The 21,358-nt window shown below is 44.2% G+C and overlaps 1 long non-coding RNA gene and 1 pseudogene across 8 annotated transcripts in view; one reads left to right on the top strand and one right to left on the bottom strand.

Moving 5' to 3' along the window:
- The window catches only part of LOC118153556 (small ribosomal subunit protein uS3 pseudogene), a 34,094-nt pseudogene extending 13,504 nt beyond the window's left edge, over nucleotides 1–20,590 (bottom strand). Inside the window, exons 1-4 of the transcript XR_013535110.1 lie at nucleotides 19,059–20,590; nucleotides 17,206–17,307; nucleotides 8,836–9,013; nucleotides 1,829–6,544 (exon numbers count right to left, since the gene is read on the bottom strand). The product of XR_013535110.1 is annotated as a small ribosomal subunit protein uS3 pseudogene (transcript). The remainder of the gene's footprint in view (nucleotides 1–1,828; nucleotides 6,545–8,835; nucleotides 9,014–17,205; nucleotides 17,308–19,058) is intronic.
- A 128-nt stretch (nucleotides 20,591–20,718) lies between these two features.
- LOC128932017 (uncharacterized) overlaps nucleotides 20,719–21,358 on the top strand; it is a 49,765-nt gene continuing 49,125 nt past the window's right edge. For all 7 annotated transcript variants that reach the window (XR_013535111.1, XR_013535113.1, XR_008481200.2 and 4 more), the window contains exon 1: nucleotides 20,719–20,893. This is a non-coding gene — a long non-coding RNA (uncharacterized LOC128932017). The remainder of the gene's footprint in view (nucleotides 20,894–21,358) is intronic.

The following is a 21,358-nucleotide window of genomic DNA, read 5'->3' on the forward strand; positions in this document are numbered from 1 at the left end:
TCCAACACAGTATTGGAAGTTCTGCCCAGAGCAATAAGGCAAGAGAAAGAAATAAAGGATATTCTATATCCACTCTTACTCAAATTCTATTAAATCCCAAATTGTAAGGACTATTGTCAAAGCTAAAACAAAATTATGTTGGAGATTTATGGCATATATCACTGCAATGAGGTCAAACTTTAGGAACTTTTAGCTTCTAACAGTTTAAACAAGGAGATATATTAAATATACTGATTTTAAAGTCATCCCTCTGACTTCCTCGACTAACCAATATTTTTTCTGAAGATATACAAAACTCAAAATTAAATAAAAAGGTACTTTTGAAAATAACTCCTGCATTTCTAAAATGTGAATGAGGCAGCACAGAGGCAGACTGACAGCTACCTCCACCGTTTAAAAGGGAGTTTCTGAGGCAGTTTTAATGAAGTGGCAATTTTGCAGACAATGTAAAATTCAAAAACACTAAGGAGATGTTAGGCACAAACATGCCAAGCACATGAAGCAGCATCCGGCAGTTTCCCTTTGGAGCCCTCCTGTGCCAGCGTTTCACTTAGCTAAGAAAAAAGTCTCCTATTTTCAGCAATCTTCTTAAATGCTTTAATTTGACACTATCTGAAAGTGATACTTAAGTTGTGGTAAATCACATTAATTGCAGCAGTCTACTCTCTATTATTTCACCATCGCTTCCATTTCTCTCTAAGCTCTCAAAGACCCCATGGAAAATGAAATATTCCTTAAAGGAAGTGCTTTCATTCTTAGTGACTTTTTGCCCATCTTGGTCAATTATTTTGACATATGCTAAAGCAGTAGCAGTCATATGAAAAGGCCAAGGAAAGCTTAAGGGCACGGCTCATCTCTAAGAACACATTTGGTTGTGTTTCTATATCACCTGCTTCAAGAGTCTAATTCTTGTTTTTAGCCACTCTTTATCCAGAGAACCTGGTTCTCTACCTCTAATGTTGGAGTAATGAGTTCATGAAGTGCCAGCAGCCATGGGGACTGGGGCTCCGGGTACCCATAAAGAAGACACAGACCCTGCCCTCCAGGAAGTTCAGGGAAAGAAGCGCAGGCCAATCAGTGCTCCAGAGATAGGGTGGCCCCACTTCTGAGTCTTCTGTTTATTGAGGGCCTTTGTGCTGGATACTGGGCTGCTCCTCCATATTCATTACCATCTGATATGGTTTGGATTTGTGTCTCCACCCAAATCTCATGTTCACTTGTAACCCCCAGTGTTGGAGGTGGGGCCTGGTGCAAAGTGATTGGACATAGGAGCACTTTCTAGTGGTTTGGCACCATCCTTCTAGTGCTGTTCTCTTGTTAGAGTTCTCACGAGACCTGGTTGTTTACAAGTATGTAGCATCTTCCGCCTCTCTCTTCCCCCTGCTCCAGCCTGCTTCCCCTCTCCATGTTTCCCCTTATACCATGATTGTAAGTTTCCTGAGGCCTCCCCAGCCACATTTCCTGTACAGCCTAGGGATTCGTGAGCCAATTAAATGTCTTTTCTTATAAATTATCTGGGCTCAGGTATTTCTTTATAGCAGTACAAAAATGAACGAATACACGGTCCCTCCTGACAGCAATACCATCCTGCAGGGAGAAAGCCTTACATTCAGGTAAGGATGCCTGGTCTTCTGGACACTTTGTTCCTTTTTATAGGCCCATAGTTTAGGCCTCCTTGAAGAGGCAACTTGGGTTGAATTGTAATTCAAGATCAGGTTAATTCAAGCACAGGGCTTTTTACCAAGAAATAGTTAAATGATTGAACAATTGATACAGCTGTACAGGTGCCTCCCAAATGAATATCAGCCTAAATGCTCCCAATACTTACACTTGTTAATATGGCTATGTAACATATCACTCCCAAATTTAGGATTTAAAACAATACTGATAATGTCTCATGGTTTCAGTGGGTTAGCTCAGAAGCAGCTCAGCTGGGTGGTTCAAACTCAGGGTCTCTCATGACGTTGCAGTCAAATGTCAGTCGGAGCTGGAGGCTCCTGTTCTAAGGTGTCTCACTTACAAGGCTGCCAAAGTGGTGCTGTGATTGGTAGGAGCCCTTAATTCTTCTCCATGTGAGTCTGTAGATGGAGCTGCTTGAGAGTCCTTGCAGAGTGGTGGCTGGCTTCCCTAGAGAGAGATCTAAGAGGTGGAAGGTACAATGCCTTCTGTGACCTAGCCTTGGAATTCATACTCCATCACTTCCTCCGTATTCTATTGGTCACCCAGAGCCAGCCCTGAGTCACTGTGTAAGGGAACTAACAAGGACGTGAATATGAGGGGCAGGAATCATTGCAGGCTCTCTTGCAGACTGGTTACCACATGCAGAAATTGGGACTTAAATCCAGACCTGTCTTGATGGCAAAGTTCTTGTAGCTTACTGTGCTGCCCTCCCCAAGCAGCCTTTCGAATCTGTGGATCCCTCTAAGTGGAATGTCCCCTTCAGCCTGCAACAGTACAGAATGGATAAAGTAGTGACAGTGAGCATGTTGGAAGAGAAGCAGAGAAGCCTAGGCTCCTTGAGCATGGTTATAAAACGGGGACCAGTGAGCGGAGGATGGGCTCAAGAAGAACTGAGAGGGGCTTGGTTAACGACCCCACCGAACATTCGCTTTTTGCTGTCCCTGGCATCAGCTATCAGAAAGTCTCTATGGGTGAGTCTCTGAGCACCCTTTTATGGCATTAACTACACTCCTGCAAAGCTTCTGTCAGATGGGTTTGCATCTTCTTAGGCAGTGCCAGGTTTTCAGAATATAAATTGACTTGATCTGCCCTGGAAAGTCTACTGTGTTTAACCCAAGCTTCAAGTAACAGCTCAATCCATGCTGCTCCCCCAGGGTTTGCGGAACAGAGTCTCAGTCGGAAACACTGCAATGAGCAGCTTGCTGTTTTTCTCTTTTTCTTCCCCTGTATTTTATATTGATATTTAATGAATGTTTCTTTGGTGGTGTCGCTATGTTTATTATTTAAACTCTGAAAATTGAAGCCCTGTGGCTTCCATCGAAAATAATTGTTGACTCACCACAGAGAACCATATAAATATTGTTCTGAATTCTAATGACAATGACCATTGGGATTATTTTATCGTGAAGTGTAATTTCCATTATTTTGAAAGCCCTCAAGTCTGCATCTGAGAAGAAAAGCTATTTCCTTGGCTATCTTCAGTAGGTTTCTTTTCTTCTTTCTTCATTTTTCCTTCCCTCCTTGCCACGTTACACATCCTCCTTTTATTTCTTCCTTTGTTATTGTATTATTATTATTTTACAATATTATTATTTTACAGTCTCACTTTGTGGCCCAGGCTGGGTACAGTGGCATGATCTCGGCTCACTGCAGCCTCTACATCTCCGGTTTGAGTGATTCTTCTGCCCCAGCCTCCCGAGTAGATGAGACTACAGGCACGTGCCACCACACCTGGCTAATTTTTGTATTTGTAGTAGAGATGGGGTTTCACCATATTGGCCAGGCTGATCTTGAACTCCTGACCTCGTGATCTGCATGCCTCAGCCTCCCAAAGTGCTGGGGTTACAGGTGTGAGCCACTGCACCCGGCCTGTATTGTTATTGTTATTACTGTTGTTATTATAAACGAGGCTTCAGGACTTAGAGCTTGACAACTAAATACCTGCTTACATCATGTTGTATTTTCAAGTTGTTTTTACAAATGTCATTTCATCTGATGCACATTATAACTGAATGAGGTAAATTGGACAAGCTTCATCCCTATTTACAGATGAGGACAAAGCCCCAAAGATTTGCAGAGCTGCAGAGCTACAGGGCTGGTTAGAGCAGGTCTCTCCTCCCAGAGAAGACCTCCCTCCCTTAGTATTATCCTGCCCCCTCTGGGCCTGGGAAACCTAAAGATACTTTGTGAACACATGTCTGTATCTACAGAAAACTCTGCTAAAGAAACTACCCTAGACCAAGATGTGCTCTAAGGGGCTGGCGAGCTCTGTTATTTTTTAAGTTACTTTTTATTTATTTTTTTATTTACTTTGGACAAGATTGTATTAAAGGTCTTTACAGAGCAACATCCAGACTCCAGAAAACAGCTGCCAAGGAGACCCTGTTATGTGTGGGGACTGGCTGGGGCATGGCAGGCAGCTCTGGCTTCCCATCCTTCTGTTCTGAGATGCAGGTGGTGAGCAGTATCTCATCTTTGGGTTCCATGATGCTCACGTGGTCAGGCAGGGCTTCTTAGGGCCAGTCTTACAAGTTGGGTCCCAGGGCAGCATGGTCTTCACCTTGATGCCCAGCACACCTTGTCTGAGCAACGCATGGCGCATGGCAGTGTCAATGTAGTAGCTAACAGGGTCTCCGCTGTGGATCATCAGGCCATCCACACACTTCATGGATTTAGCTCTCTGTCCTCAGAGTTTCCCGGACACCATGACCTTGCAGCCTTTGGCCCCACTCTCCATGATGAACCATGGCACACCACAGCAGGCCCTCTGCACAGCAAGCCCTCACAGGAGATTGTAATGCAGAGACGCTGCCTTGGCAATGGCGCAGAGGCCTCTCAGGCCTCTCGTGGCCACCTTTTCAGCATAAAGGTCTCCACCACCCTCTGGAAAGCCAAACCTCTTCTGAACTACAGCAGTCAGTTCCAGAATCCGCTGGCCATTCTCACCAACAACATTTGTGTTCTGGTGGTAAGATAATGATTTCTGTCCCGGTTGGTGTAACCTGGCCGTCAACTCCAGAGTGGCCATCTTCAGCCAGCTCCTGAGTAACAAACTCATTCAGTTCAGCTTTGAAGATGCCTTCAATGACCAACTTCCTCTCCTTGGAAATTTGCACAGCCATCTTGCTATGGCTTTCCGCTGAAAGGAAAGGCTTAATTTACTTTAAATTTTTTTTTTAATTAAAAGAATGAGTCAAAGATAGGATTACAGAAAATAATTTGAAACTAATCAGATTTATCTGAGTTAATATTTTGCCATAGATGCTTAAAGTCCATCCGTCTCTCTTATGAAATGAAACGTTACAGAAAGAGCTCATTCTCTCCCCCTCACCATTCCTTGCCTCCCTCCCAAGGCGACTTCCAACCTGAGTAGTGGTTTCTTCAGTTTCATGTTCTACTGTTATATACAAGAATGAGCCATAATTCACATGCCATTAGCTTTGCATTTTGCAAGAATTTGCATGAATGCTATGCTATTGCATGTACAGACTTTAGGCTCACTGCTGAATAATGCCCTAGCTTCTTTCACTTTTCCGATGTCTCACTCCTCTGGTTATGCCTGGTTGGTCTCGGAAATAATATGGGGAATGTCCAAGATATTAGCAGTTCCTACTGCAGCAAGTGCTGGTTTCTATGACTCTGGTTCCCTAAGAGAGGCAGAAAAGCAAGGGACTAAGCTTCCAATGAGCACTTAATCGCAGGAGCACAGCCCAGGTAGGCAGTAAAGGCTGACGACATCCCACGACAGACTGGAACCTGAATTGATATTTTATAGAGGAAAACCAGGCCCAGAAAACAGGATGGTTGCTTTAATGTCACACTTTCAGAAATTGGTAAAGCAGGGACCAGCTCAGAGCTTATGACACCTTTGTACTAAACACATTGCCTTTAGGCAGTCTCATTCTTCCTCCAGCAAACAGCAGACCATCGATTTGATTATTTTCTTGCCTCTGCTCCCCTGAAGGAAATGCCAGAAAACTATAAAAGTTCAATCCCTGAAATCCTGGCAAGCTACATTGGACTTAAGTGCCTGCGGTTTCTGGAGGCAGCAAGGATCACAGAATTTGGGGGAAGATCAGGTCACAGGGCTGAAGCGTAACCTCAAGATCTTTTTGCCTGGATCGCCCTCTGGTGGTAGATTCAATAACAACCGCTCTAATTCATCCTCTGAAATGCAAAGTGGTTGCAGCTCAAGTTTTCCTTGCTCCTCCTGGGACTCGCTTCTTCCTCATTAAGGCATCCCTGTGCCCACTCTATACAAGACACATTTACTTTGAGCTGCATCCCTGAGATAATTGGCTCCAAACCAATATTTCCGTGTCAGTCACAGTAACTGGAGTTCTGTGGCGTGGAAAAGAAGAATGCATTGTTCCTGCCCCCAGAGGAATTTAAGTGAACTGGGTGAGACAGGCATACAAGCAGCTGACCAGACTCTGAGTCAGTGTGACCGAGAATGGACAGGCTGAGGGAGTACAGAGGAAGGAGGAAATGAATGTCAGCCACAGACCCCAGAGGCCTTGGTGGGGAAGCTAGTGTCTGAGTTCTCAAGGAACAATGGGAATTCTGAGGTTGGGGAGGGGCAGGGGCACCGGAGGAGGGGAGGACAGGGCATGGTCCATTTCCCATTCTCACTCTGTTTCCCCTTCTCCTTGGGGCCTTGATCTTGTTCCCTTCCTCCTTACTTACCCCAGTCCCAATAGCCCTGCAATTCATGACCACCTAAAGTGTCCATTGTCTGGGAGAAGGTTGGGCTCCTCAGCCTCTTCCAACAGACCTTCCTCTCTGCTTCTTCCGATGGGTCCTTCTGACATCTGAATCAAGTGACCGAGGCATAAATCTCAATCATCGAGGTTTATTAAAGCAGCTTTAGGGTGCATATGGGAAAAACAAAAGCCACAGGCATATCTGTGACTGTTCTTCTCAAAAGAGTTTCAGGGGATTTAGCATTTACACACTTCCTTAAATGGGGGGAAGGCACTTGGGGGGAAGGCACTTAGGGAAAAGGGCAGATAGGTAGTAAAGCGAAAGGCTACATTCCTGTGAGACTCTAATTACTGCCTGGTAAATCTACATTTTACACAAGATAAATTGGATGTTTGAAAAAAAAAAAAGGAGAGTAAAGGAAGAGTCAAGTATTCAGGTGTCTCTGGGTAGGTAGAAGAATGAGTCTTGTCTTTATTCTGCACCTGTGCTCCAATCTAAGCTTGTGATGGACATTACTCACATGGAATCAAACAGACTTTAATTTTAGGAGCTAAGATGGGCATGGTGGCTCATGCCTGTAATCCTAGTACTTTGGGAGGCCAAGGTGGGCAGATAACTTGAGGCCAGGAATTCAAGACCAGTCTGAATGACATGGTCAAACTCCGTCTCTACTAAAAATACAAAAATTAAGGCCGGGCACAGTGGCTTATGCCTTTAATCCTAGCAATTTGGGAGGCCAAGGCAGGTGGATCACCTGAGGTCAGGAGTTTGAGACCAGCCTGACCAACATGGTGAAACCCTGTCTCTAGTAAAAATACAAAAATTAGCTGGGTGTGGTGGTGCATGCCAGTAATCCCAACTACTCAGGAGGCTGAGACAGGAGAATTGCTTGAACCTGGGAGGCAGAGGTTGCAGTGAGCCAAGATCACACCATCGCACTCCAGCTGGGCACCAAGAGTAAAACTCCTTCTCAAAAAAAAAAAAAAAAAAAACATGGCCGGGCGCGGTGGCTCATGCCTATAATCCCAGCACTTTGGGAGGCCGAGGCGGGTGGATCACGAGGTCAAGAGATCAAGACCATCCTGGTTAACAAGGTGAAACCCCGTCTCTACTAAAAATACAAAAATTAGCTGGGCATGGTGGCACGTGCCTGTAGTCCCAGCTACTCGGGAGGCTGAGGCAGGAGAATTGCTTGAACCTAGGAGGCGAAGGTTGCAGTGAGCCGAGATCGTGCCATTGCAGTCCAGCCTGGGTAACAAGAGCGAAACTCTGTCTCAAAAACAAAAAACAAAACAAGTTACCTGGCCATGGTGGCACATGCCTGTAATCCCAGCTACCCAGGAGGTTGAGACAGGAGAATCACTTGAACCCAGGAGGCGAAGGTTGCAGTAAGCTGAGATTGTGCCACTGCACTCCAGCCTGGGTGACAGAGCAAGACTCCATCTCAAAAATAATAATAATGAACAAGGCTAGAATCTAATAACATGTGTACTATACTTTCTTTTGAAATGTATGTTTTTTTCTCTCCAATTCCACATTTCCACGAAAGACAAATCATATTAGTACCAATTTATTTGCAAAATATGTTTTAGTCTCATTATCCTTGGCCTGATTAATTGCATAAGGCACAGCTAAATAATGACTGGGCCATATAGGATTTCTTTTAAATTATCTGTCACCTAGGTTACAGTGAAGTGGCACAACCATGGCTCACAGCACCTCAACATCTTGGGCTCAAGCAATCCTCCCACCTCAGACTTGGGTAGCTAGGACTGCAGGCATATGCCACCAGGCCCAGTTAATTTATTTTTGGTGGAGATGGGGCCTTGCCATGTTACCCAGGCTGGTCTTGAACTCCTGCCCTCAGGCATTCCTCCCCTCTCAGCCTCCTAAAGCACTGGGATTACAGGTGTGAGCCACCGTGACCAGACAAGGCCCCTTTTCAACTGGCTTTGCTGAAACTTTTCCTAAGGAATCTCAGACTTTTTAAAAAGCCTCTCGAGGTTAGCCAATCCAAGGTTTTATCTGTGCCTGCAGATACCTGTATGAATTGGGAACATTCCTTTCTTCTCAGGCCAGGAGCAGTGGGTCACACATATAATCTCAGCACTTTGGAAGCCTGAGGCAGGAGGATCACTTGAACCCAGGAGTTCAAGACCAGCATGGGCAACATAGGGAGACACTCTCACAATCAATCGATCAATCAATCAATCAATCAATCAATAAGCAAGCCAGGGGTGGCAGCACATGCCTGTGGTCCCTGCTACTTGGGAAGCTGAGGTAGGAGGATCACTTGAGTCCAGGAGGTTGAGGCTATAAGAAGTGTGATTATGCCATTGCGCTCCAGCCTGGGAGAAGGAGTAACATCCAACTCAAAAAAATTTCTCTCTTCTAAGGTCTCAAAATAACTTGAGGTTCCCAGGCTTGTTAGAAAGTGACATTCTTACTTACCATGGGACAGGAACTTTGTAAAGGAATTGCATAGACAAGGTAATAGGCCAGTCTTTCCAGTGGATTTTTATCAGTTCTATAAAGTCAACCTCTATTTCTCAAAGCTTTCTGGTCGTGTCTGAATATATACAATTCCAATTAAAGCCTTGGTAAAATAACCAATGTCTCTAATTGTGTCCTGTTACAAAAGAAAACAGATTCTTACTAAACTTATGCAAATAACCATGTTGCCATAAATTAATAATACAAATAGTTTCCAAATTCCTGGAGAAATCAGCTAGAGAGAAATAAATATGCTTCAAATATTGCTCAAAAGAGTATACTTTATTTAATTTGTTTTGTGCTATAAATAGTTCAAAAGAAAAAAGTTGGCTGGGTGCAGTGGCTCACACCTGTAATCCTAGCTCTTTGGGAGGCCAAGGCGGGTGGATCACCTGAGGTCTGGAGTTTGAGACCAGCCTGGACAATATGGCAAAACCCTGTCTCTACTAAAAAATACAAAAATTAGCTGGGCATGATGGCATGCACCTGTAATCCCAGCTACTCAGGAGCTAATGCCGGAGAATCACTTGAACCTGTGAGGCAGAGATTGCAGTGAGCCGAGATTGCTCCACTGCATTCCAGCCTGGGCAACAGAGTGAGACTCTATCTCAAAAAAAAAAAAAAAAAAATGTTTTCTTGACTCTGGAAAACAAAAGAATCAGCAATGTTTCAAACACAAAAGTAAAACAAGTTATTTCAGTCCTCTGTTAGTTCAGTCCCATGTAATTAACTCTTGTTCTGTTTGATATAGAGTTTGAAATCCTCATGAATGCATCAGCGTTTTTTGATTGTTTTGATAAAGAGTTTTGCTGTTGCCCTGGCTGCAGTGCAGTGGCACAAACACAGCTCCCTGCAGCCTTGAACAATCAGGCTCAATGGATCTTTCCACCTCAGTCCCCCAAGTAGCTGGGACCACAGGCACATGCCACCAAGCCTGGCTAATTTTTGTATTTTTATAGAGACAGGATTTCACCATGTTGCCCAGGCTGGTCTTGAACTCCTGTGGGTCAAGCAATCCACTGACCTCTGCCTCCCAAACTGCTGGAATTCTAGATCTGAGCCACTGCTCCCAGCCTCAGTTTTTTAATTACAGTCCTGGAACTTTTTTCTAATCTAATGGTATGCTTTCCAAAGTTATCAGAAACCTGTATTTTTTTAAATTTTACTTTGAGTTCTGGGATATGTGTGCAGAACGTGCAGGTTTGTTACATAGGTATATGTGTGCCATGGTGCATAGAATACTATGCACCCATCAACCTGTTATCCAGGTTTTAAGCCCCACATGCATTAGGTATTTGTTCTAATGCTCTCCCTCCCTTTGCCCCCTAATCCCTGACAAGTCCTGGTGTGTGATGTTCGTCTCCCTGTGTCCATTTGTTTTCCTTGTTCAACTCCCACATATGAGTGAGAACATGTGGTGTTTGGTTTTCTGTTCCTGTGTTAGTTTGCTGAGAATGATGGTTTCCAGCTTTATCCATGTCCCTGCAAAAGACATTCATTCTTTTTATGGCTGCATAGTATTCTATGGCGTATATGTGCCATATTTTCTTTATCCAGTCTATCATTGATGGGCATTTGGGTTGATTCCAAGTCTTTGCTATTGTAAATACTGCTGCAATAGACATGTGTGCATGTATCTTTATAGTAGAATGATTTATAATCCTTTGGGTATATAAATATATACTGGGATTGCTGGGTCAAATGATATCTCTGGTTCTAGATCCTTGAGGAATTCCCACATTGTCTTCCACAATGGTTGGACTAATTTACACTCCCACCAACAGTGTAAAAGCATTCCTATTTCTCCGCAGCCTCACCAGAATCTGTTGTTTCCTGACTTTTTAATAATCACCATTCTGACTGGTGTGAGATGGTATCTTATTGTGGTATCTTATTGTGGCATTTCTTTAATGACCAGTGATGATGAGCTTTTTTTTTTTTCAAGTTTGTTGGCCGCATAAATTTCTTCTTTTGAGAAGTGTCTGTTTATATCCTTTGCTCACTTTTTGATGGGGTTGTTTGTTTTTTTCTTGTAAATGTGTTTAAGTTGCTTGTAGATTCTGGATATTAGACCTTTGTCAGATGGGTAGCTTGCAAAAATTTTCTCCCCTTCTGTAGATGGCCTGTTCACTCTGATGATTGTCTCTGTTGCTGTGCAGAAGCTCTTTAGTTTGATTAGATCTCATTGTCAGTTTTGGGTTTTGTTGCAATTGCTTTTATTGTTTTCATCATGAAGTATTTGCCTATGCCTATGTCCTCAATGGTATTGCCCAGGTTTTCTTCTATTCTAGGGTTTCTTGTTTTGTTTTGTTTTGAGACAAAGTTGCGCTCTTGTTGCCCAAGCTGGAGTGCAATGACCAGCTGGGCTCACTGCAACCTCTGCCTTCTGGGTTCAAGCAATTCTCGTGCCTCAGCCTCCCAAGTAGCTGTGACTACAGGGCACAGCACCACACCTGGCTAATTTTTGTATTTTTAGTAGAGACAGGGTTTCACCGCGTTTGGCCAGGCTGATCTCAAATTCCTGACCTCAGGCAATCCACTCACCTCAGCCTCCGAAGTGCTGGGATTACAGATGTGAGCCACTGCGCCCAGCCTCTTCTAGGGTTTTTATGGTTTGAGGTTTTACATTTAAGTCTCTAATCGATCTTGAGTTAATTTTTGTATAAAGTGTAAGAAAGGGGTCCAGTTTCTGTTTTCTGCATATGGCTAGCCAGTTTTCCCAGCACCAGTTGTTAAAGAGGGAATCATTTCCCCCATTGCATGTTTTTGTCAGGTTTGTCAAAGATCAGATGGCTGTTTATGTGTGAGGTTATTTCTGAGGTCTCTGTTCTGTTTCGTGGTCTATTTATCTGTTTTGGTACCAGTACCATGCTATTTTGGTTATTGTACCCTTATAGTAGAGTTTGAAGTCAGGCAGTGTGATGCTTCCAGTTTTGTTCTTTTTCCTTAGGATTGTCTTGGCTATATGAGCTCTTTTTTGGTTCCATATGAAATTTATAGTTTTTCTAGTTCTATGAAGAAAGTCGATGGTACTTGATGGGAAAATCATTGAATCTATAAACTACTTTGGGCAGTATGGCCATTTTCATATTAATTCTTCCTATCCATGAGAATGAAATGATTTTCCATTTGTTTGTTTCCATTTGGTTGTGTCCTCTCTTTATTTCCTTGAGCAGTGTTTTGTATTTCTCCTTGGAGAAATCCTTCACATCCCTGGTGAGTTGTATTTCTAGGTATTTTATTTTCTTTGTAGCAACTGCAAATGGGAGTTCACTCATGATTTGGCTCTCTGCTTGTCCATTGTTGGCGCATAGGAATGCTCGTGATTTTTGCACATTGATTTTGTATCCTGAGACTTTGCTGAAGTTGCTTATCAGCTTAAGGATTTTTTGAGCTGAGACGACTAGGTTTTCTAAATATACAATTATGTCTTCTGCAAACAGAGACAATTTGACTTCCTCTCTTCCTGTTTGAATACTTTTATTTCAAATAGAAATAAAAAACCCTTTATTTCTTTCTCTTGCCTGATTGCCCTGGCCACAACTTTCAATACTATGTTGAATAAGAGTGGTGAGAGAGGGCATCCTTGTCTTGTGCCAGTTTTCAAAGGGAATGCTTACAGCTTTTGCACATTTAGTATGATATTGAATATGGGTTTGTCATAAATAGTTATTATTTTGAGATATGTTCCATCAATGCCTAGTTTATTAAGAGTTTTTAGCATGAAGGGATGTTAAATTTTATTGAAGGTCTTTTCTGCATCTATTTAGATAATCATGTACTTTTTGTCATTGGTTCTGTTTATGTGATGGATTACATTTATTAATTTGCATATGTTAAACCAGCCTTGAATCCCAGGGATGAAGCCATCTTGATCAGATGGATAAGCTTTTTGCTGTGCTGCTAGATTCAGTTTGCCAGGATTTAATTGAGGATGTTTGCATTGATGTTCATCAGGGATATCGGCCTGACATTTTCTTTGTTTGTTGTGTCTCTGCCAGGTTTTGGTATCAGAATGATGCTGGTCTCATAAAATGGGTTAGAGAGAAGTCCCTCTTTTTCTATTGTTTGGAATAGTTGCAGAAGGAATGATACCAGCTCCTCTTTGTATCTCTGGTAGAATTTGGTTGTGAACCCATCTGGTCCTGGGCTTTTTTTTTTTTTTTTTTTTTTGGCTGATAGGCTATTAATTACCACCTCAATTTCAGAACTTGTTACTGGTCTATTCAGGGATTCAACTTTTTGCTGATTTAGTCTTGGGAGGGTGTATGTGTCCATAAATTTATTCATTTCTTCTTGACTTTCTAGTTTAATATTCTCAAAAAACCAGCTCCTGGATTCATTGGTTTTTTGAAGGATATTTTGGGTCTCTATCTCCTTCAGTTCTGCTCTGATCTTATTTATTTTTTGTCTTCTGCTAGCTTTTGAATTTGTTTGCTCTTGCTTCTCTAGTTCTCTTAATTGTGATGTTAGGAGGTCAGTTTTAGATCTTTCCAGCTTTCTAATGTGGGCATTTAGTGCTATAAATTTCCCACTTAATGCTGCTTGAGCTGTGTCCCAGAGATTCCAGTATGTTGTCTCTTTGTTCTCTTTGGTTTCAAAAAACTTCTTTATTTCTGCCTTAATTTTGTTATATACCCAGTAGTCATTCAGGAGCAGGTTGTTCAATTTCCCTATAGTTGTATGGTTTTGAGTGAGTTTTAAAATCCTGAGTTATAATTTGATTGGACTGTGTTCTGAGAGACTGTTAGGATTTCCATTTTTTTGCATTTTCTGCGGAGTGTTTCACTTCCACTTATGGGGTTGATTTTAGAATAAGTGCTATGTGGTGCTGAGAAGAATGTATATCCTGTTGATTTGGGGTGGAGAGGTCTGTAGATGTCCACTAGCTCCACTTGGTCCAGAGGCGAATTCAAGTCCTGGATATTCTTATTAATTTTCTGTCTCATTGATCTAATATCGACAGTGGGGTGTTAAATCTCCCGCTAATATCATGTGGGAGTCTAAGTCTCTTTGTAGGTCTCTAAGAACTTGTTTTATGAGTCTGGGTGCTCCTGTATTGGGTGCATATATATTTAGGATAGTTAGCTCTTCTTGTTGCATTGACCCATTTACCATTATATAATGCCCATCTTTGTCTTTTTTGATCTTTGATGGTTTAAAGTCTGTTTTATCAGAGACTAGGATTTCAACCCCTGCTTTTTTTCCTCCCATTTGCTTGGTAAATCTTCCTCCATCCCTTTATTTTGAGCCTATGTGTGTCTTTGTATGTGAGATGGGTCTCCTGAATACAGCACACTGATGGGTCTTTGACTCTATCCAATTTGTCTGTATCCTTTTTTTTTTTTTTTTTTTTTTTTTTTTGAGATGGAGTCTCACTCTGTTGCCCAGGCTGGAGTGCAGTGGCATGTTCTCAGCTCACTGCAATCTCCTCCTCCTGGGTTCAAGCAATTCTCAATTCTCTGCCTCAGCCTCCTGAGTAGCTGGGATTACAGGCGCCCTCCACCATGCCTAGCTAATTTTTGTATTTTTAATAGAGACAGGTTTCACTATCTTGGCCAGGTTGTTCTTGAACTCCTGACCTCATGATCTACCTGCCTCAGCCTCCCAAAGTGCTGGGAGGCCCACCATGTTCAGCCCAGTCTGTGTCTTTTAATTGAAACATTTAGCCCATTTACATTTAAAGTTAATATTGTTATGTGTGAATTTGATCCTGTCATAATGATGCTAGCTGGTTATTTTGCACGTTTGTTGACATTAGTTGATGTAGTTTCTTCATAATGTCATTGGTCTTTATATTTTGGTGTGTTTTTGCAGTGGCTTGTACTGTGTTTTTCTTTCCATATTTAGTGCTTCCTTCAGGAGCTCTTGTAGGGCAGCCCTGGTGGTGACAAAATCCCTCAGCATTTGCTTGTCTGGAAGGGGTTTTATTTCTCCTTTGCTTATAAAGCTTAGTTTGGCTGGATATGAAATTCTAGGTTGAAAATTCTTTTATTTAAGAATGTTGGTCAGGCGCAGTGGCTCACGCCTATAAACCCAGCACTTTAAGAGGTTGAGGCGGGTTGATCATGAGGTCAAGAGATCGAGACCATCCTGGTCAACAAGATGAAACCCTGTCTCTACTAAAAATACAAAAATTAGCTGGGCATGGTGGTGCGTGCCTGTAGTCCCAGCTACTCAGGAGGCTGAGGCAGGAGAATTGCCTGAACCCAGGAGGCAGAGATTGTGGTGACCCGAGATCGTGCCATTGCACTCCAGTCTGGGTAACAACAGCAAAACTCCGTTTCAAAAAAAAAAAAAAGAATGTTGAATATTGCTCCCCACTCTTTCCTGGCTTGTAGGTTTCTGTAGAGAGATCCATTGTTATTCTGATGGGCTTCCCTTTGTAGGTAACCTGACCTGTCTCTGGCTGCCCTTAACGGTTTTTCTTCATTTCAACCCTGGAGAATCTTATGATTATGTACCTTGGGGTTGCTCTTCTTGAGAAGTGTCTTAGTAGTGCTCTCTGTATTTCCTGAATTTGAATGTTGGCCTGTGTTGCTAGGTTAGAGAAGTTCTCCTGGATAATATTCTGATGTGTGTTTTCCAACTTGGTTCCATTCTCCCTGTCACTTTCAGGGACCCCAATCAATTGTAGCTTTGGTCTTTTCACATAGTACCATATTTCTTGGAGACTTCGTTTGTTTCTTTTTGTTCCTTTTTCTCTAATCTTGTCTTCATGCCTTATTTCAGTAAGTTGATCTTCAATCTCTGATATTTCTTTTGCTTGATAGATTCAGCTATTGGTACTTATGTATGCTTCACAAAGTTCTTATGCTGTGTTTTTCAGCTCCATCAGGTCATTTATGTCCCTCTCTAAACTGGTTATTCTAGTTAGCAGTTCCTGTAATTTTTTTGTCAAGGTTCTTAGTTTCCTTTCATTGTGTTAGAACATGCTCCTTTAACTCCAAGGACTTTGTTATTACCCACCTTCTGAAGCCTACTTCTGTCAATTCATCAATCTCATTCTCTGTCCAGTTTTGTGCCCTTGCTAGAGAAAAGTTGTGATCATTTGGAGGATAAGAGGCTTTCTGGTTTTTGGAATTTTCAGTATTTTTGCGCTTTTTCCTCATCTTTGTGGATTTCTCTACCTTTGATCTTTGAGACTGATGACCTTCCGGTGGGGTTTTTGTGTGGGGCTCCTTTATGTTGATGTTGGTGCTTTCTGTTTGTTAGTTTTTTTCCTAACAGCCCCCTCTTCTGCAGGTCTGCTACAGTTTGCTGGAGGTCCACTCCAGACCCTGTTTGCCTGGTTATCACCAGTGGAGGCTGCAGAACAGCAAAGATAGCTGCCTGCTGCTTCCTCTGGAAACTTTGTTCGAGAGGGGCACCGGCATAATGCCAGCCAGAGCTCTTCTATATGAGGTGTGTCTATCCCTGTTGGGAGGTCTCTCCCAGTCAGGAGGCATGGGGGTCAGGAACTCACTTGAGGAGGAAGTCTGTCCCTTAGCAGAGCTGGTGCACTGTGCTGAGAGAATCCCTTCTGTCAGGACCAGCTGCTCTCTTCAGAGCCAGCAGGAAGGAATGATTAAATCTGCTGAAGCTGCACCCACAGCTGCCCTTTTCCCCACTTGCTCTGTCCCAGGGAGATGGAGGTTTTGTCTGTAAGCCCCTGACTGGGCTGTTACCTTTCCTCCAGAGATGCCTTGCCCAGTGAAGAGGAATGTAGAGAAGCAGTCTGGCCACAGCTGCTTTGCCATGCCCAGCTCAGGCCTCCCAGCCTCCTTAGCACTGACAGGGGAAAACCACCTATTAAAGTGTCAGTAATTGCGGAACGCCCTCCCAACAGCAAGCTTAATCGTCCCAGGTTGACTTCAGATTGCTGTGCTGGCAGCGGGAATTTCAAACCAGTGGTTCTAAGCTTGCTGAGATCTGTGGGAGTGGGACCCACTGAGCAAGACCACTTGGCTCCCTGGCTTCAACCCCCTTTCCAGCGGAGTAAATGGTTCTGTCTCACTAGGGTTCCAGGTGCCACTGGGATATGAAAAAAACATTCCTGCAGCTAACTCGGTGTCTGCCCAAGCAACCACTCAGTTTTGTGCTTGAAACCCAGGGCCCTAGTGGTGTAAGCATATGAGGGAATCTCCTGATCTGCAGATTGCAAAAACCATGGGAAAACCTAGTATCCTGGCTGGGCAGTACCGTCCCTCACAGCTTCCTTTGGCTGGGGGAGGGAGGTCCTCCAGGTCCTTGCCCTTTCTGGGTGCAGTGACATCCCACCCTGCTTCTGCTTGCCCTCTGTGGGTTGGACCCACTGCCTAAACACCCCCAGTGAGATGAACTGGGTACCTCAGTTGGAAATGCAGAAATCAGCCGCCTTCTGCATTGGTCTTGCTGGGAGCTTCAGACCAGAGCTGTTCCTATTCGGCTATCTTGGCCCCCTTCAGAAACCTGTATTTAAGAATACTTGTCAGAGTCTTTTCCATGAATTTCCATAGAGAAGCAAATTTTGGTCTACAGCAGATTATCAATCTCTTTTTGAGATGAATCAAAAAGTAAAACAATAATTGTCTGTGGATAGCAAGAGTCTTAGAACAGCCATAAAGACACAATGGACAAGAAAATTTGATTATTTCTGTAATACACAAAAATTTAACATAATTGTAATTATTACTGATAATATGCATTAAGACACCAGAATTATAGGTATCTCATACAATGTTGGAAGACATATTAATAACACATTTATGTAAAATTTTCACAACCTCACCTCATTTGTGTAACCAACACCAGATCAGGAAATATACAAAACAGCCAGCATCCCAAACCAACAACAACAAAAACACCTGATTCAAAAATGAGCAAAGGACTTTTGCAGACATTTCTCTAAAGAAGATATACAAATGACCAATGAGCATTTGAACAGATGCTCTGTATCACTAATTATTAGGGAAATGCAAATCAAAACTACAGCATGATGCCACTTCACACTCAGGATGGCTACTACTAAACACACACACACACAGAAAATAACGAATCTTGTGAAGATGTAGATAAATTGGAAACTGTGCACTGTGCTGGGATGCAAAGTGGCATAGCTGCGAGGAAAACAGTATGGTGATTCCTTAAAACATTAAAAATAGAATTACCATATAATCCAGCAATTATACTTCTGGGTAGATACTCAAAAGGATTGAAAACAGTGTTTCAAAGAGATATTTGTATACTTTTGTTTATAGCAGTAGCTAAAACATGGAAATAATGCAATTATCCATCAGTGGATGAATGTATAAGTGAAACGTCATGTGTCTGCAGTGGACTATTACTCAGCCTGAGAAATTCTGTAATATGCTATGCTAAGTCTTGAGGATATTATGCTAAGTGAAATAAACCAGTCACAAAAAGGCAAATGCCTTATGAAAAAATTCCATTTATATAGAATCTATGTACTTAGTCAAAATAAAGACAAAAAATAAGATGCTGGTTATTAGGGACTGAGGGAGGGAGGGAATGGAGAGTTTGTGGTTGGCACAGGAGCCAGGCATCAGGAGCTCTGGGTTCTGGGACCTGCTCTGCTCAGACTGTTTGAGACCTCAAGACTCTTCCACTATCTGGACCTAGTTCCTTCGGGGAAATGCAGCCTGTTCCGGTATATGCAGCATTGCACAGAATCACTCCTGGGCTCTGGCCCCTTCATTTCGTCTTTACAAGAATAAAAATGAAAAACCAGCCAAGTGTGGTGATGCACATCTGCAGTCCCAGGTACTCGGAAGGCTGAGGCAGGAGGATAGCTTGAGCCCAGGAGGTCAAGCTTGCAGTGAGCCAAAATCATACCACTGCACGCCAGTGTGGGTGACAGAGTGAGACCCTGTCTCAAAAAAACAAAAATAAAAATAAATCACTATTGCAATCACAATTTTGTAGATGGCAGCATGAGTTATGACTCATCTCTGTGTGCTCAGGGTCTCAGGAGTTCCAAACCATGGTAGTGCAGCTATTCTGCTAAATCTCTCCAGGAATCGACCCCTGGGCCTCTGTTGAGGCACATGTCTCCACTGGGGAAGAAAACCTCCTCCTTAAGACTAAATGCTGAACGTGACAGGAACAGGACTTGGATAAATTTATTGCACTTCACCTACTGGAGAACTTTTTGGGCAGCACAGCTGCTGTTGGCTGCAGCCTACCCGTGCCGCACAACTTACCTAAAAGAATCTGGCATCAAGGATAAATGCCATGTATCAAAGGAACCTCTGTGGATTTGGACATCACAATTTCCAGTCATACTTTCTGTCCTCCCTGTGGGGAGTGAAAGCAAAGAAAGAACTTGTGAGCTAGGTCAAAGCTTCATCCTTGGTAGGAAACTGGAAGGCCAGGTTAGAGTGTGTGTCCCGATTTCCCAGAACTGAGCTGGTGTTTCCAAGGGACAGGACGGCTGGTCAGCATAGTGGCTACGGGTGCTTGAGTGAGAGAGGTGGCAAGTGGTGATGAGGTGGCTGCTAGAAGAATGAAGGGTTGGGACAGACAGCTGCTCATCACAATAATCTGGGAGTTTTCAAACTACTGATATTCACTCAGCCCCACAAGACAGTATCAAGAGCTGGGGAAGTGAGGTCCAAGAGGCAGTAACTTTGATGAAACTACCGATGGGTTTCATATGCAGCCGGAATGACAGCACATGGTAAGAACACCACCAGTGGCCATCAGCACCAGCGGCCAGCATGGGAGGGGTTCTCATGTGGGGCTTCTGCCTGGCCACCTGGTAAGATTCTCCAGGGCTGAGTGGTTTCAGAGGACCTAGTTGTTACCAATCATCCTGCATCTGTCCCTCCTGGCACATTAATGGTCACAGTCAGCATGCAGCACAAAGCCAGGTGGAGCTTTCAGGTAAGGAGGGTCATGGGCAGCCAGTAGCTCCGCCTTCATGTGCAGACACCCTGTGTGTTCTCAATGATCAACACACAGTCACCAGGGATATGAACACACTGTGGCATAAACCGTGTCCTGGTGTGAATGTCCACAGACTCCAACATCCCTGCATGCACGCAGGTGCACAACCCCTTCCAGCTCTCAACCACAGGTGCTGGGAATCTCAGGTAAAAATGAGGGCGGTTGGTACTGAGCTAAGGCAGAAATTCTCTATTGTCCTGGGTGTCCCAGACCAGAAGTAAAGGGAAACTTCAGCCTTTTGCCAGTGCCCCTTGCATATGGGGACTGCTCTTTAAGGGACTGCTGAGTGAAGGGCTCAGAGCCCCAATTGGAACTCAGAGGGCCAGCCAGGGCCCTGTCCCTACTCTCTGACAACCTCATTCCCAGCTCAGTCCTTAGCATCCCACCGAGGTGCCTCCATGGGGCTTCTGGGAGCAAGAATGAAATAGGATTTAATGGGTTTTATTCTGGGACCTTCCTGACGTTCTGGAGGGTCTCCGTGGAGAAGTGACTCCTAACATCTTTGAATTCTAAGACAGTCATTTTTGAGAGCTAGATAGGTACCATCACCTTGCCCAAGGCAAAGATCAATATACTTGCAGGAACTCAGTGGTCTCTGTGGAGCTCATCTATGGGCCTCACGTCAAGAAACTTCCAGAGACAGATCAGACTCTGAAGACTGCAGAGCTTTGCAGAGAACTCGATGGGTCCCTGAGGCCAGAAAGTGTCAGAGCCTGCGGAGGAAGCCTCCAGGCGCAGACCCAGCCTCTCTCTAGGCTCTTCCTTCCTAGGGGGCCCACAGGGCGGTGCCTTTCACAGGTAGCTGGAAGACCCAGGCGGGCGGTTCAATCTGTCACGTGGACACGCGGCTCAGCCAATCAGAATCCCCCAGCAGTTGATTCCTGGAGGCTGAATCAGTTGAACTGATGAAGCCCCAGTCTCAGGGTCAGGTGTCTCCGGGAGTCGGGACTCTTAGGTCGCCCTGGATAGTCAGGACTCTAGACTGAGCTGTCTTGGCCACTCGGGGCAGTTGGCAGTGTAATCATGGTCAGGAAGGTGACCCGTGGTCAGCAGGGTCAGGCCACCCAGGGAAAGTGTGTTCCTGCACCAGGTCCTGGAGGGGACAGACCGGTGGGGACTCGGGGTCGGTGGGGGCGCCTCGGCGGATGGGGGGTCACCACCTGCCCGGTAAGAGGGGACTCGGTACAGGGACCGGGTCAGGGTGAGCGCCCGCTCCAGTCTCAGGCCGGGTCCCAGGCTGGACCCTTCCCTGTCCCTCAGGGCCGGCCTCCTTCGAGTTGGCTGGCAGCAGGCCAGGATGGGAAGGGGAAGTAGGAAGAGCTCGGGGCACAGGGATTGGGGCCAATCCTGGGGTCTGAGCTGTGAGGTAAGGAGAGGCTCACCTGTCCCCTGGAGAGTGAGGATATTACCTGCCCATGGCTGGAAGTCAGGATCTGAACCTTGACAGGTTACCCTAGGGCTGCCTGTCCTTCTCCTGGGCTGTCAGGGACCCCCCCACCCCCCACCGCCCCCGGCTCAGTTTTGTTTTTAAGGGACCAGAGACTGACATGCAACA

Source organism: Callithrix jacchus, chromosome 5 (assembly GCF_049354715.1).
Source record: "Callithrix jacchus isolate 240 chromosome 5, calJac240_pri, whole genome shotgun sequence".
Lineage (NCBI taxonomy): Eukaryota > Metazoa > Chordata > Mammalia > Primates > Cebidae > Callithrix > Callithrix jacchus.